This window comes from Colobus angolensis, unplaced genomic scaffold (assembly GCF_000951035.1).
Source record: "Colobus angolensis palliatus isolate OR3802 unplaced genomic scaffold, Cang.pa_1.0 Scaffold280, whole genome shotgun sequence".
NCBI lineage: Eukaryota > Metazoa > Chordata > Mammalia > Primates > Cercopithecidae > Colobus > Colobus angolensis.
In genome coordinates this window covers 438,719-454,397 of record NW_012116044.1, presented here as the reverse complement: position 1 = coordinate 454,397, position 15,679 = coordinate 438,719, and positions in this window count along the sequence as shown.

Sequence of the window (15,679 nt, the reverse complement as noted above, 5' to 3'; positions counted from 1 at the left end):
AAGAAAGAAAGAAAGAAAGAGAAAACAGACCCTTGACCTATTGCTAAGTGAAAGAAGCCAATCTAAAAAGACTGCATACTGTATGACTCCAATTATATGAGACCCTGGAAAATGCAAAACTATTCAAACAGTGAAACGATCACTGGTTGTCAGACATTAGGAGAGAGGCAGGAATGAATAGGTGGAACACAGAGGATTTTTAGAGCAGTGAAACTATTCTGTGTGATCCTGTAATAGTGGATACCTGTTACTACACACTTGTCCAAACTCATAGAGCATATAACACCAAGAGAGAACCCTGATGTGAACTGTGAACTCTGGGTAATAACATACCCATGCAGGTTCATTGTTGGTGACAAATGTACAGCTCTGGTGGGGGGCAGTGATAGTGATCTGTTGACAGGATGGCTGTGTGAGAAGGGGAGGTATATGAGAAAACTCTGTACTTTCTACTCAGTTTTGTTGTGAAAACTGCTCTAAGAAATAAAGGTGAGAGAGAGGAGTAAAAGAGAGGCAAGGGTACCCTTGATGATAGACATCTTCTTAGACAAATAATTTTAGGAAAAAGTACGTAGACGTTGAGTATTTGGACATAGTCACAAAATTAACCATGTTTGTGTGCCTTTATTTATTCATTTATTTTTATTTGTTTGTAGAGAAGGGGATTTCACTGTGTTGCTCAGGCTACTCTTGAATTCCTGGGCTCAAGAGATGCTTCTACCTCAGCCTCCCAAAGTGCTGGGATTACAGGCATGAGCCATTGTGTCCGACCTTCGTGTGCCGTTTAGAAAGTCTTCATATACCCTTAGGTATATCTGAAACCTAGTTTGAAGACTTTTGGTCTAAGGTTGTGGAGAGTGAATGAACAAGGAAAATATAATAGAAAAGATGGATTATTCACTGACTGAATGATTCTTGGATAACTGGGTAGTCAAATGGGAAAAAAAAGGATGGATCTTTACATCTTATCAAAAATTAAATTCTGGATGTATCAAAAATTTAAACATAAAAAATAACCAGGGACCTTGGTACATGCCTATAGTCCTGGTTATTCAGGAGGCCAAGACAGGAAAATCGCTTGAACTCAGGAGTTAGAGGCTAGCCTGGGCAATGTCATGAGACCCTGTTTCTAAAAATATATGTCTATATTTCCCTATATATAGATGTATATATAAAAGTTTAGGCCGGGGATGGTGGCTCATGCCTATAATCCTAGCACTTTGAGAGGCCAAGGTGGGTGGATCACCTGAGGTCAGGATTTTGATACTAGTCTCTACTAAAAATACAAAAGTTAGCCAGGCATGGTGGCAGGCACCTGTCATCCCAGCTACTCGGGAGGTTAAGGCAGGTGCATCACCTTAACCCAGGAGGTGGAGTTGCAATGAGCCAAGACTGTGCCACTGCACTCCAACCTGGGCGACAAGAGTGAAACTCCATCTCAAAAAGAAAAAAAAAAGGTTAAAAAACCCATAAGCATACCGAATACCAGCAGAAACAATAGCGGGAGAATGGTAAGTGTGATTAGTGAGGTGGGCAATGAAGCATACAGCTGGTTTCTGTCATCACAAGAGTGCTCACAGATTGGCGCTGACATCGGTATATTCATATGCTGACTTGTTACATGTTAACAATAAGAATAACAGTTAACCATTATTGAGTGCTTATTATGTTCTTGACACTGTTCTAAGCATTTTACATGTATTTAAACCATTTAATCTTCACAACAACCCAATGATGAGAATAATATTATTATCTCCATTTTATAGATGAGGCAATTGAGTCACCAAGAGCTGAAGTCACATGCTAGTTAGGAGTAAAGCCAAGATATATTAATTTAGGCTGCTGGCTCTAGACCCCAGGGACTAGATCACCACACTTTACTATGAAACAATGTTTTTCACAATATGCCTTTAAAAAATACTAGACATACCAGATTAATAACTGTTAAATTTTGACAAAGTTGAATCTGCAGTGATAAGTTTAAACAATTTGTATATTTCCTTTTGAAAAAGACTGTCTTTATTTAACAGTTCAGTGAAAGAACATAGTACTATTCTATCCCTTATATATTTCACTAGGAGAGTATAATTTTGACATCTCTGTAAGGTTATGTCACAATTTAATTTCATAGTATTAAAAAAAAACAGCTCATAGAGTAGAAACACATTGCCATTATGTATGAATTATTTTACAATTATGATTATCAATAGTTTATCACAGGATGGTAGACAAAATAGTCATTCTCTACATTAGCATTCTGCTTGTGTTGAAGCTGGGAGCAAATATCACATTATTTCTTTGGCAGAGTAAATCTGTAAATCTCATTAGAAATGCATAAATACCAAATAGCATACCAAATGTAATAGCTTTATAAGATTGTTGTGAAATAATTATTGTGATGTTAAAGAAGATATAAAATAATGTATTGTCAACTGCTTGATAACAAAAAATGCTCTATTAATGCTCTTCAGTATTTAAAAAGGAATTTGTAAGATAAGACCAATTTTTGTTCAAAATTAAATTAAGACTAAGAGAAGCCTTTTTCTCAGGGTGGTAGAGATGGGGAAAGTTTCATTCTTAAGCCTGTACAGATGAATTTTGATTTATCTGAATAAGTAATCTGAAAGAGACTAAAAACTGTATGCCATCACACAGTGCATGAAGCCCTGTCCTCAGGAGTATAGGTGGGATGTCTTATCAACATAACTTTCTTTCTTTCACATCCTTTTCTACTTGGAAATGGTTTGGGCTGTATCAGAGAAGTTGAAGAGGTACGTGTAATACTCAAGGAAAAAATACCTTCTTCTCAGCTAGTAGGAGAATTCCTTGGGGGCAGAGACAATTTTATTTAAAAGGCAATTTGATAAACCTACAGGTAGAAATTAGCTCAGGTTGGCACCTAGGTTTCCTGCATAACAAAGAAAGGAAAGGAAGGAGAAGTGACTACTTTGCTGGGGAAGAAAGGTTATGAAAAGGAGACAACTCCAGGTGCTCTCTGCATTGTTCAGTCATGCTTTGTGAAGTGGTTTTTCTCCTTGAGGGAGACAACATGTTGTGCTGAGTCCTGTTCGTGGTTTGCACACAGTGAAAAGGTAGATGATATGTAGGTGACACATGAATAACCCCACTTACTTAATGTATTAATGAAAGGAATAAAGTCATGGCTGGAATGAGCAGTGAGCCGTGAAGGAACCTCTTCGGCAAATGTGTCAGAGGCCCTTCTTGGAGCCAATGACTCCCCTGAAAGAAAGCACCCACCTACTCTGTCATCTTGGCAGCTGGCAGCAACTCATTCCGGTAATCTCTCTCTTCCACCATCCCTGGTTTTGGCAGTAAAAAATGATAAGCTATTTGAATTTTGGAACTAGAAGGGATTTGGAGATAATTATATTTAATCCCCCAATTTGAGGAATAGAACCACAGTGAAGTTAAAGACATGTGCAATGTTGTATGGCTTATGCTGGCAGGGGACGGTGAGAATCCAGGATCTGAAGTTTTCAACCAATACTCTTTCCACAGCACCAGAAAATATGAAGAAATTTGGAGAAGGAGGAAAAGTCTTACCAGTAAATATAATCAAGGCATCAGCAAAACGATGAAACTGATATATAACTGTTTTCCTCTTGCAAAAGACTTTTTCATCTGACAAGATACACATGATAGATGAAAACATTAAATGTGAAAAATATGTAAGTAGCAGGTGCTGAGCTTTGTATAATGAGTTGTGTGTTCATTTCTTCTTGAAGGTGAGAAACGGTTCAACCACAGCTGGGGTGGGTGGAGAAACATAATTCTTAGTGATAATCATAGCCCACCAGCTCAGCCATACAGCACTTGAAGAGGTCATGATTATGAAGGGCCACACACAAGAGCCAGATGTATACCAGTGACAAGGAATACGCATTTTCTTCAGATGTCACAAGTCCTCTTTTTCATTATTGAGTAATGACTATAACAGCATCACTTAGTTCAACCAACAGTATCTGTGATGGGGCAAAACAAAACCTCAAGACAGTATTAGTGTTCAAATAACACAAGTTTCACAAACACCCAGAACATTTTCTTTTTTGCAATGATTCATAGGTGATTTAAAACAAACAAACAAAAAAAACTGTAAGACAATTTCCTGTGGTGAATTTATAACCATAGCTTTTGAATTCTTGAAAAACAATGTTTTCAAGTTGGCCATCTCTATGATGCTGGTCATCTTGGTGTTTAGGTGTTCAGAGCCATTAAGCTACAACAAAGCACATAAGTATAAAGTGACAAAAAGAGTCCTTGCCTGTCTCTCCAAGCCAGCAGCTTCTCATCGGGAATAACGGTTTCAGAGGGGAGGGTTAGAAGATTCCTTGGATAGATTCATGGTGGCTTCCAGATGGCTGATATAAAAGCCAGAGGGAGGCTTGGGTAGGCAGTCATTTGATAGCTGGTTTATGACGAGGATAGCAAAATGAATTTCCAGATATATTTCCAACTAGAGGCCTTAGAATCTCTCACCCAGGGTTTCTGTTGTAAATTAAAATTGGTATTCATGACAATGTGCCTTCTAATATGACATATTATGGAGGCAATCATACCAAGCCTACACCTTAGCCACTGTGGAACTGGCCTCTCTAAATATAGAAAACTAAGTAGAAATATTATTCATATGTGTAAAACAGCATTGTGGCTTTCTATGTTAAGCATATTTAAACTCTACAGGAAATAGTCCAGGAGGGATATGTGTATGCTTTCCTATAACTTACGACTAAAATAGATTACTTTAATGTTTTAGATCATATGGTGAAACTGCAGTTTTAATGAAAATAAAATATATCTACAGGAATGGTATATGCATATAATGGAATATGTATTAGTCAGGGTTCTCCAGAGAAACAGAACCAATAGGAGAATGTTAATGTCCTCCAGAAACACGCTCACAGGCACACCTGGAATAATGTTTGACTAAATGTCTGGGCACTGCAGGGCCCAGTCCAATTGACACATAAAATTAACCATCACAGAATATTATTCAGCCTTAAAAAGGAAGGAGATTCAGACATATGCTACAACATGAATGAACCTTGAGGACATTATGTTAAGTGAAATAAGCCAGTCACGGAAAAGAAAGTTACTGAAGGCACTTACATGAGGGACCTAGAGCAGTAAAATTCATAAAGACAGAAATTAGAAGGGCTGTTGCCAGGGGCTAGAGGAAGGAGGAAATGGCAGTTGTTTACTGGGCATAGAGTTTCAGTTTTGCAAGATGGAAAAATTCTGGACATGAATGGTGATAATGTTGCACGAGAATAAGAATATATGTAATACCACTGGACTATACACATAAAAGTAAACAGGATGGTAAATTTATGTTAAGTGTATTTTTCCATGTTCAGAAAGAAAAAGAAAAGAAAAAATGCTGTCTATGAGAAACATTTACCTAGATGCAAATCAAATGGATTAGAATGTTTCCAAATATTTTAGGAGACCGCCTGGATGATGTAAACACCCCCTCTATCAAAGTCATCACACAAGCAGATTCATAATTTTCACAGAAAAAACTGTGAAATTGTTTTACCAGACAGTAGGGATGGAGTCAATATTAGTTCCTCAGTTTACTGCACAGGCATATCATCATTTGTACATAAAACAGCTTCTCTTTCAGTCCCCTGATATACTGAAATTTTTGAAATAGGGAAAGTTTCAACAATGTGCTTCTCTATATAAAAATTAATAAAATTCAAAACAAACATCGATCATTGGTTTTACCTCTAATGCAGTAATCATTACAAAATGCTTTCACATAAATTTCTCATTTGATTCTTAAAACAATCCTGCAACATTTTATTTTTACTGTTGATGAACTTTAGTGTCAGAAAGGTTAAACAATTTTCCTGAAGACACACAGCTAATCCACAGTGGAGCCATCTAGAATCCCATCCCTCAAGGGATGCAAGAGGCAGAAGAGAAATGCCTGAGTGGAGTATCACTCAGGGATCTGCCAAGAGCCAGGCATCCTCTAAAGGGATGATCAAAGAGATGGCATCTTACTCTGTGTGGGCTGCTGTACCAAAAATACCATAGACTAGGTGGCTTAAACAACTTACTTCTCACAGTCCCAGAGGCTGGGAAGTACAAGGTCAAGGTGCCCTCAGATTATATGTCTGGTGAGGGCCCACTTCCTGGTTCATAGATGGCTGTCATCTCACTGTGTACTCACAAGTTAGAAGGGGTGAGGGAGCTCTCTGTGGTCTCTTTTAAGGACACTCATCCCATTCGTGCGAGTGCTGCCCTTATGACCTAATTGTCTATCAAAGGTCCACCTCCTATGCATCCAGGGTTAGGATTTAACATATGAATTGGGGCCAGGGGACACAAATATTATCTTAGTTTGTTTTGTGCTGCTGGAACAACATATCTGAGACTGGGTAATTTATAAAGAAGATAGATGTATTTCTCACCATTCTGGATGCTGGAAACTCCAAGATTAAGGTGCTGCAGTTTGGTTGTCTGGGGAGGCTTGCATCCTCCTGAGGGGAGGAACGCTGTGCCCCAGCAGGGCACAAGGTGGAAGGGTAAGCTTGCCAAATGAATGTTGTAAGAAACCTCTTTTATAAGAGTTTCAATTCCACTCATGGGGGAGGAGCCCTTGTGACCTAATCACTTCTTAAACCCTCACCTCTTATGCTTTCACATTGGCAACACCTGCATTTTGGGGGGTACATATTCAGACTATAGCAAACAATTAGTTCATAGCAGATGGTAATGAAGGGATGACAGCAACAGCAGGAAACTGTTCCCATCCATAATCTCAAAAAGGCAAAGGGAGAGGCTGGGTACTGGAACCTGGTGAAATCAGCAGCTACTGGACACTGAGGACTCTAGAGGAGGGAGTTGGCTATGATTAACTTCCAGCCTGGCAGGGAGGGGCCAGGGAATAAATACCACAACCCCTCTCTGCTTCCATCTTTCAGTGATGCCTCCCTTGGAGAAAGCCTAGCAGAAAGTGTAGGGCAAGGAGTGACTAATCGATATGAGCTAATGGGACACACAGCAGAGTGGAGGGTAGACCTGAAAGGCACATGGAGAAGATCTAACACAGACAGGAGAAGGTTAGCTTTATTCAAAACCTTTCAAGTGAGTGATTCATTTGCAGAACTTCCAGGTACTGTGGTAAGTAAGACACATTATTTTCATCAAATTTTAAAAAATTATTAATATTATTTTTTATTGAAAAATTATAATTGTCTTATTTTTTGAAGAATTCATTTCTTTGAGTTCTCTTAGATAAAACATTGCAGTCTATTGTATTGTGAATTAATAATTTTTTAAAAGTTTAATGTGGGTTTTAATTAATTCTAATCCAGAGGCAAAATTAGCATTTCAAAAACAATTCTAACTATAGGAAAACTGCTACATAGTTTAAAAAGAAAAGAAAGGAATTCTCAATTGGTGGAAAGAACATAACTACCAGACAGTAAGCCTGAATTGCAGTTTTCATTTTTGTACTTCTTTTGTGTCTGACTTTGGGTAAGTCACTTATTCTCATTGGGTTTCAACGTCTTTATCGGCAGTATAAAGAAGTTGAAGTAGAATAGTGATTCCCACATCTGGTTAATCATCAGAATCATTTAGGAATTAACTACCTTCCTTCCTTCGTGTTTTGTTTGTTTGTTTGTTTAGACAGAGTCTCACTCTGTCACCCAAGCTGGAGTGCAGTGGTGCCATCTCAGTTCACTGCAGCCTCTGCCTCCTGCGCTTAATTGATTCTCGTGCCTCAGCCTCCTGGGTAGCTGGGATTACAGGCATGTGCCATCACACCCAGCTACTGTTTTGTATTTTTAATTGAGATGGAGTTTCACCATTTTGGTCAGGCTGGGCTCAAACTCCTGACCTCAAGTGATCCACCTGCCTCTGCCTCCCAGTGTGCTGGGATTATAGGTATGAGCTAACACTCTTGGTTGAAAGAGGTTTAATCATTGTGCTGGTCCAAGTAGGAGACAGGAAGAAACCTCAAATCCATCCCCTCAAGGAGTTTGGGGCTAGGGTTTCATTCCTTCCTTTTTTTTTCTGGTAGCAACTTACTTTATTGAAATGAATGATACAAATATTGAAGGGAAAAAGGCAGATGGTTTGGTACAGTCTATGGGAAGAGTGAAGATAACCCAAAGATGTGTGTGGTATATTGGTGACCATGGAAAGTCAACCCCATGGCCATGAGTTCCCAGGCTCAAGCCTAGGATGGGCTTGTCAAAGAGATGCTCCACATGCCAGATTCTACGGCCACCACTTCATGCAAGCTGCTTACTCCTGCTCATTCACATAATGAGTCTCCAGAACGTCACACAACCCAGAGTTGTTTTGTAATTTGGATAATTTCAGTGGCCTATTTAGATAATATCAGTAAAGACACAATACTTTAAACAATGTAAACGTACTCCTTTGTACTCGGCTTACTCTCCTAGTTCTCATGGTCTGGTTTCCTGAGGATTTGAAGATTAGGCCACCTTATTGGTTCTGCTGTTTTACCAGTTTCTCAGCATAGTTCCTTTCCACATCATCCTAGTGCTTCCATAGTGAGGTATGGAAAGTACAGCTGTGGCAGATGAAGAGCTCCAGATTGATCCACTTTCCAGGTCCTGGTGGTGGCTCCAGTGTTCTTACGAGGAGGAAAAAAGGGAGATGGAGGCTGTGTGGTGGATGGTGGTGTGTAGGCCTCAGCATGGAAAGTTGTATGTGGCAGGGATGGAAGGCTGGCCTGGAGTGGCTGACCACATTTATTATTAAGCTATATTTGCTTGGCAACACAGTTAGAAATATTGTTACCTCCATTAAAAATGATAGTAATAATAATAACACAAATCACCATTTGTTAGGTGCCTGTTAAATGCCAAGGGCTTTACATGTATTATTCCATTTAACAGTTACAACACCCTTATTCAAGTAGATGTCATATCATGCTATTAGCCCCATTTGACAGATAAGAAAACTGAGACTTTTGAATATATCTTAGGGTGCCTCTAGCAGTTCATAATAATCAAACTCAAACCAGCTTAAACAATAATGAAATGCATTTTTGTGCAAAATAGAATGCCCAGAGGTAGGCAAGCCTTCAAGATTGATGGATTTACTGGCCCAGTAGTGCCATCAGGGAAGCAGGTTCTCTCTACCGTGCCATTTATCAAATCACCCGCATCCTGTGGCTGGTTCTCCCCATGGACGTAAGGTGGCTGCCACTGAAAACTGGGCTGCCATTCTTATTTACTTATATTTGACATGCATGAGAGAGAACCCTCTCCCCAGTGCATGGATCATGTGTACTTCCTATGCTGGGTAGTGTCTGTTGTATTTCAGCTTCATTCTTGCCCTTCTTTCCTCTCAACCATCTTGTTGAGAGCCTAGACTCCCCTGCCACCCAGCTTCCCATTAGATAACGTCATAATGGGAGGCATTACCATGAGGTTGGAAGACGAGAGGAAGGGAGAATACCTCTTTGTTTCCTGGCTTCTGGTGGTGTCTTGGGAGGTGCCTGGTGAGCCCAGTCCTTGGATCCAGTTGGGAGATTCGACTTCTCCACCGGCAGCAGCAGCCATGGATACTTGGGGGTCTTTCCTGATACAGTGATCATGGGCTCTGTGTAATCCCATTTTCCTCTTTGCTTCTCTAGTCCAGGAGAGCTACAATCTTGTGGTAAACTTACTGTCTCCTTTTTACTCCTTCTACCATTCAACAGCCTTGTAACTAATTTTACGAGTTTAAACAATATTAAATTCCCCTACTTTAGATACTTATAGTGGTTTTGTTTTCTTTGTTGGACACTGTAATACTTGAATTAGATTAGATCAATTTACATCAGATGTGCCCTCCTGGATGAAAAAAAAATCTTCATATTCCCCGAATGAATTTTAGACCATTATGGTCCCAATTCCCTGGAACAGTTTCCTCTAAGTCACATGGGATGCATGGAGAAGAGGTAGATACCTAAATAAAGTCTTGTTGCCATTTGCAGCACTACAGTATATGGTGTAGTACAAGGTCGAGTATCTAGGGTTAGGCCTGGAACCAAGTGTGTTTGCTGCCAGTCTGTGCCACAGTGTCTACCTGTACATGTCTGGAAGGCAGATTGGGTCACCAGGTCTGGGAGTGCAAGCCCTAAGTGTTGAGATGGTTAGATCTCACAAGCTAGTGTTTCACTAAGGATGTAGGAGTTACAGGCAAAATCTACTTTTATCCATTCTTTTCCGCCCTCTGGACTGCCCAATTTTTGTCTTGTGTGTGTGTGCAAGCTCATCGCTCTTCATCGTCAACTCATGCAGGAGCTTGCAGACCTGTCATCAGCAGCAACAGTTTCTCCACTGCCATTAAAGTTATGCTGAACAAAAGATACATTGCTTAATAATGCTCAGATTCTTTATTTTGCTACATGACATAGTATTGATTAAGTCCAGGGTCGGCCACAGTCACATCGACTTTTTGCAATGTTCCTGCTAATTTACTGCAGAATCCAAACTGAAGATATAGCATTTGGCTGCAATTACAATCTGTCACTTAATATTTTTCTTTTCCAATATTGAACAGACTTAGTGTATCTTCCGCTGTGTTTAAAGACATTCTAAATCAAGGACAGAATCCAGAGTATTTTTCCCAGAACTATTCTTAGTGGCAAATTCTGGATTTCAAGGGCTACCCACATAGGACTCTCTCCCACATACCCCTCCAATAAATGTCTTCATTAGACTTCTTTTCTTTGTCTTCCTTCCCTCCCTGCCTCCCTCCCTCCCTCCCCTTCTCCTTTTCTCCCTCCCTCCCTTCCTCCCACCCTTCCTTACTTCCTTCTCACTGGAATTCCTGAACGGTTACATGAAATTTAAATAGCTTATCACATAAATTTTACTTATTTCCTGAAGAGCATCTCATTTTATATGCACTGTATAAAATGCATATTTATACAGTTGATTTGAGGATGGGATCTGGGAAGAGGTGACGGTGCAAAGAGCAAATCCTATCATGGGGTGTTACAGTAATAGCTGATCAACTTTATACAACTCCCTCAGGCAGACCAATTCACTTTTCTGTTCTCCTACAGCAGCGAGCATTCTCTTAGCCTTTCTAATTCTGATCTAGAGGGTTGTAGGGGTGATAAAGAGTATCAACAAGGAGCAATTTCAAGGAGGTCCAGTTTGTATCTCTTCCGCAGAAATGAACATGGTAGTGTTTTTGTGTATGGAGCAGAAGCAAGGGAGGTGAGCTGCCACAGAGGCATGAATAGTATGGCTGGGATATTTCTGGACCATTGGAGTCACCAAGATCACTGGGGCTGATTCAGGTCCTAACTAGCCAGGACAGGGTCTTAGGGCCTGGAAGCTTCCAAGGAGTATGGACCTCATCCCCAGCACATGCATGGGTGCTTTAAGGTGATCCCATCTAAGCAAACATCATCTGTGGGTCACTCAATTCTTATGGCCTGCAGCACCTGGGAAGGTGTGCTGTTACTTAAGAACCTGTCTTACTACCCAGGTTAACAACACATTTTAAGACTAGAGCATGTTGCAAAACATTTCTTTGTTTTTTGGAGGGGTTCACGTCAGGCCAAGTTGAGTCACCTTTAGAAAGGTGCCTGGAAATCTCTTTTTCTGTTGTCTCCTGCTTTTCTCCTGCCCTTCTCCTGGGGAAGCTGCTTCTATCCTCCAGGTGCCAACAATAGGTAAGTCCAGGCAGGATTGTGACAGTAGATTTTTACAGCCCTTTCTGGGTGTCTTCTTAGGTGTTTAGACTCTTTGGAGAAGCACATTTACGAGACACATAAATCTTTCTGTTCCTGGTATTAATCATTTCTCATAAATATCTATGATGCTTGTTATGATCAGATACCTTCTTCCTATAAGAGATGAGAGTTGGGAGGAACAGGGTGGGAAAAGGGAAGGGGAACCCTCATCTTGCCACATGCCATAGAGGTACGTAGGCTAAGACCTTGGGCAGCTCCGGGGCAACATCTAGTTGTTTTGAGATCCCCGGGGAGGAAACTGAGAAGATGAAAGATGCATGAAGTCTAACTCTGAGTGGGGGACGAGGCACGCCGTTAGTGGGAGTGTATGTGGGGTCCACACTGTGGGCAGTCGTATGTGATTGTAGTGACACAGCTCCCTCCACCTACCCATTTGTGCATCTTTTAGTTGCTGGAAGCAGTTATGCTCTTATCTATAGTGAGTATCCTTTCTGCTTTTTAAAATGCTTGGGTTTTCTTTCTATGAATTTCCATTAATGTGCACTTTAGGAAGAGAAAGATTCTGCTTTATTCATATGGAGTCATTTATACAATATAAACTGAAGTTCAGAGCCTTTATGAGGTACATAAATATGACCAGAGACTGAAAAGCATTGGGAGCATCTACTAAATGTAGTATGTTATTTTTCGTGGCAGCAATATTATTTTAAATACAAATTCTATGGAAAGTGAATATAAGAATTTGTTAGTTAATACCTATAAATCCATTTAAGCTGCTCAGATAAATGGATAATCTAAATAGTTACGGTTAGAAAGGCTGACATGTGTTTGAGCTTGGCAACATAAAACCTTCATCCCTTGGCCTTTTCCCACAGCATTCTGCAGGCAAACACTGGCTCATTTGAAGTTCTGACCTTTAAGATTTCAAAAGTAGGAGCTGAGATGCAGAAGACATATGTCTCTTGAAATGTGTTTCTTTTTAGTCTGACGCTCAAAAGAAAAAATATGTTGATTAATTTGATGGTCATGCACACAAAACTACACTTTTCCCTGTGAGGCAGTACAATCACGAGGGTTGGGAGTGCAGGCTCTGGAGCCAGACTTCCTGGGTTCACATCCCTCTCCTGCCACTTGCCAGCTATGTGATCTTCAGCAGGTCACTTAACCTCTCCATGCTTCAATTTTCATCCTTCGATAGCTTGGATATCTGGATGGCAATGTGCCAAATCACATGCCTTTCCTACCAAACACCTTGTTAATTAAGAGTGCTTAACATGTGCCAAGTACTTAAGCAATGCCTTCTTAATTGGTCAGTGTTCTCCTTTGAAAACTAGCACTAACCACTTGGCCTCACAGCAATAAGATTTCCTGGAAAGCCAGTGAAAGGTTATGGAATGGAAAGAAAGCAGGAGGGCCCGATCTGGGCCAGGAGTTGAGGATGCCATCGAGGCAGGCAGCAGTAGCCATGCCTAGGTCACTCTTGGGACTGTTCTGGCGCTCAGATTGCCTGAGCAATGGGGATACATCAGACTTCTGAACATTCCTCCTGTTCTGTCAACTCCGAAGATTCAGAGTCCTGGAGACAAGGATATTTGACTAAGTTTCTGGCATAGCTCTTCTTGCCCTCCTCCCCACACTGTATCAGGAGTGGGTAAAAGATATATCTGATCCCCTTGGTTTCCGTAACAGGAGGTGGCAAGGGAAAGTAGGCACTGGGATCTGTCTTCTTGCCAAGATTACATAAAATGGAGAATTCCATCCGTAGGAACATGTGGTGCTTAGAGTGGAGGTGTGTGGATTCTGGGCGGTCAAAAAAAAAAAAAAAATCACAAATCTTTGCTAAACTTGTATAAGACTTCAAATTTCTCTCAATAGCCCCATGAGCAGTGTTGTGCTGGTTAATGTAACAACTGCCTGCCTGGTCCTGATTTGTAGCATTTGTCCATTTTCTCAAGGCAAACCCACTCATCATAGCTAATTTCAGGCTATCAACACGACAGCACTGAACACAGCTGGGAAGAGATGCGCAGTAACATACCACCATGCAGCATCTTCACCACACAGCTACAACACATGGAATTAACCTCAAGTGCACAGACAGCAGTGAAATGTAGTACGTGGTTTTTGCTTTTAATGGCAATCACGGTTTTTGCTTTTAATGGCAAAAACCGTGATTGCCTTTGTACCAACCTAATAAAATAATTAGAAAGTGATGAGTTTTGAGTATTAACTACCTTTGTTGTTAACATAATTGTAGCTTTATATAATTTAACTTTTAATAATAGCTGGAATTTAATAATTGGTTTACAAAATTTAACAGTCAGCTCCTGTGAGTCATTACGAGCCAGTTCCAGCATACCACTGCCTTGAAGTGGATCAATATAATGTTATTGAGAGAGAGACAAAGAGAAAATGAAAAAAGATTCTTTTTGTTTATGCACTAAGATGCTTGGTGGAGAGGCCTAGGGCCTGGAAATTTTGTTCAGTAGCTTGCAGCATTGGGGACCCTTGGTAAAAGAATAATAACAGTATCTGACGTTTATATAGCAAAGCACATTTTTATTTAACATTTGCTCATTTTTGAGCCTCACAACAAATCCAAGGGAAAGATAAGCAAGGCATGCTACAGATGAGGGGACTGAGAATCATTAAGCAAAAGTGACCCCTGACAGGTAGAGCGGACACTAGAATCAGGTCCATGAGACTTGCAGTTCACACACTGTTTTCATACCACCCTGTCTCTTTGAACCCCTGTCATCTCTGGAGCAGCCACTTACTACAGTCAGGGATGTTGTCAGGCCTCATCCTCAGAATTCAGTCCAGGAGGCAATTCCACATCTTCATAAACAAAGAATAAAATAAAGTTAGGCCTACAAATGGGCAATGATAACTGGCTGTATTAGCAGCTGTCATAGCTGACTCCAAGACCAGCCCCAGTGATCCTCACTCCTTGGCGTTCATGTTTTTGGACTACTACACTGAATAGGGCTGACCTGTGTGACCAGTAGGATAGTGACCACACATGACTTCTGAAGCTAGTGGTAAAGAGCACTGCAGCTTCTGCTTTGTTTCCTTTCATCACTTGTTCTGGGGGAAGCCCGCAGCTATGTTGGAAGCACCCATGGAAGGGAACTGAGGCCTCCCACCAACAACCAGCTCTACCTGGCAGCCAGCGAGTGAACCATCCTGGAAGTGGATCCTCCACCTCCACATAAGCATTCAGCTGAAGGCAGACCTGGCTGACATCTGAACGGAGCCTTATGAGTAACCCCACACCAGAATCACCTAGCCAGTGCTCCCACATTTCGGACCCACAGAAACTGAGCGATGATCAATGTTTATGTTGTTTGAAGCCACTACATCTGGGGTTAATTTGTTGCGCAGTAATAGATACACTGAACAGCTTTCAAAGCTGCGCGATATGGGCTTCGGGTCACGTCAACTAGGTACAGAAAGGCTTTAGGGACTCAAGAAACACTTTGAGTAAACTTGTTTTCCTCTTTTCACCAAAGAAACTGAATTTGGGGCCAATATTTGAAAACTTTGTGCTATATAACTTCTGAAATACATTGTATTCTTAATGAGTTTCCAAATGACCTGTTGTCCATACAAAAGTACATTCAACACTGAATGCATCTGCTACTCTGAAGAGCAAGACAGCTCGAACAGGAATTCACTCAGACAGCTCATAGCACGAAATCATCTCATAGCCTTTCAGACCCCGTCTTCACTGTCACCTTTCATTCTTTTGGGTCTCTGGGCCATGGCAACCCCTGTCTTTTCGGAAAGCAGAAATGGAGGGCTATAACGAAAGAAATGAATTCGCAAGGCAGAGGGCTAGGGACCCTACTGGATGTTGGGGGTGGAACTTTTAAATCATTTGCAAAACATCAGTGCCGACCTCCCCTGGGAGACTGAGCTGTTACCTCTTCTGGCGTCCCTGCCCGCGAAAGTTCGCTCCTAGGGAAGTCGCTC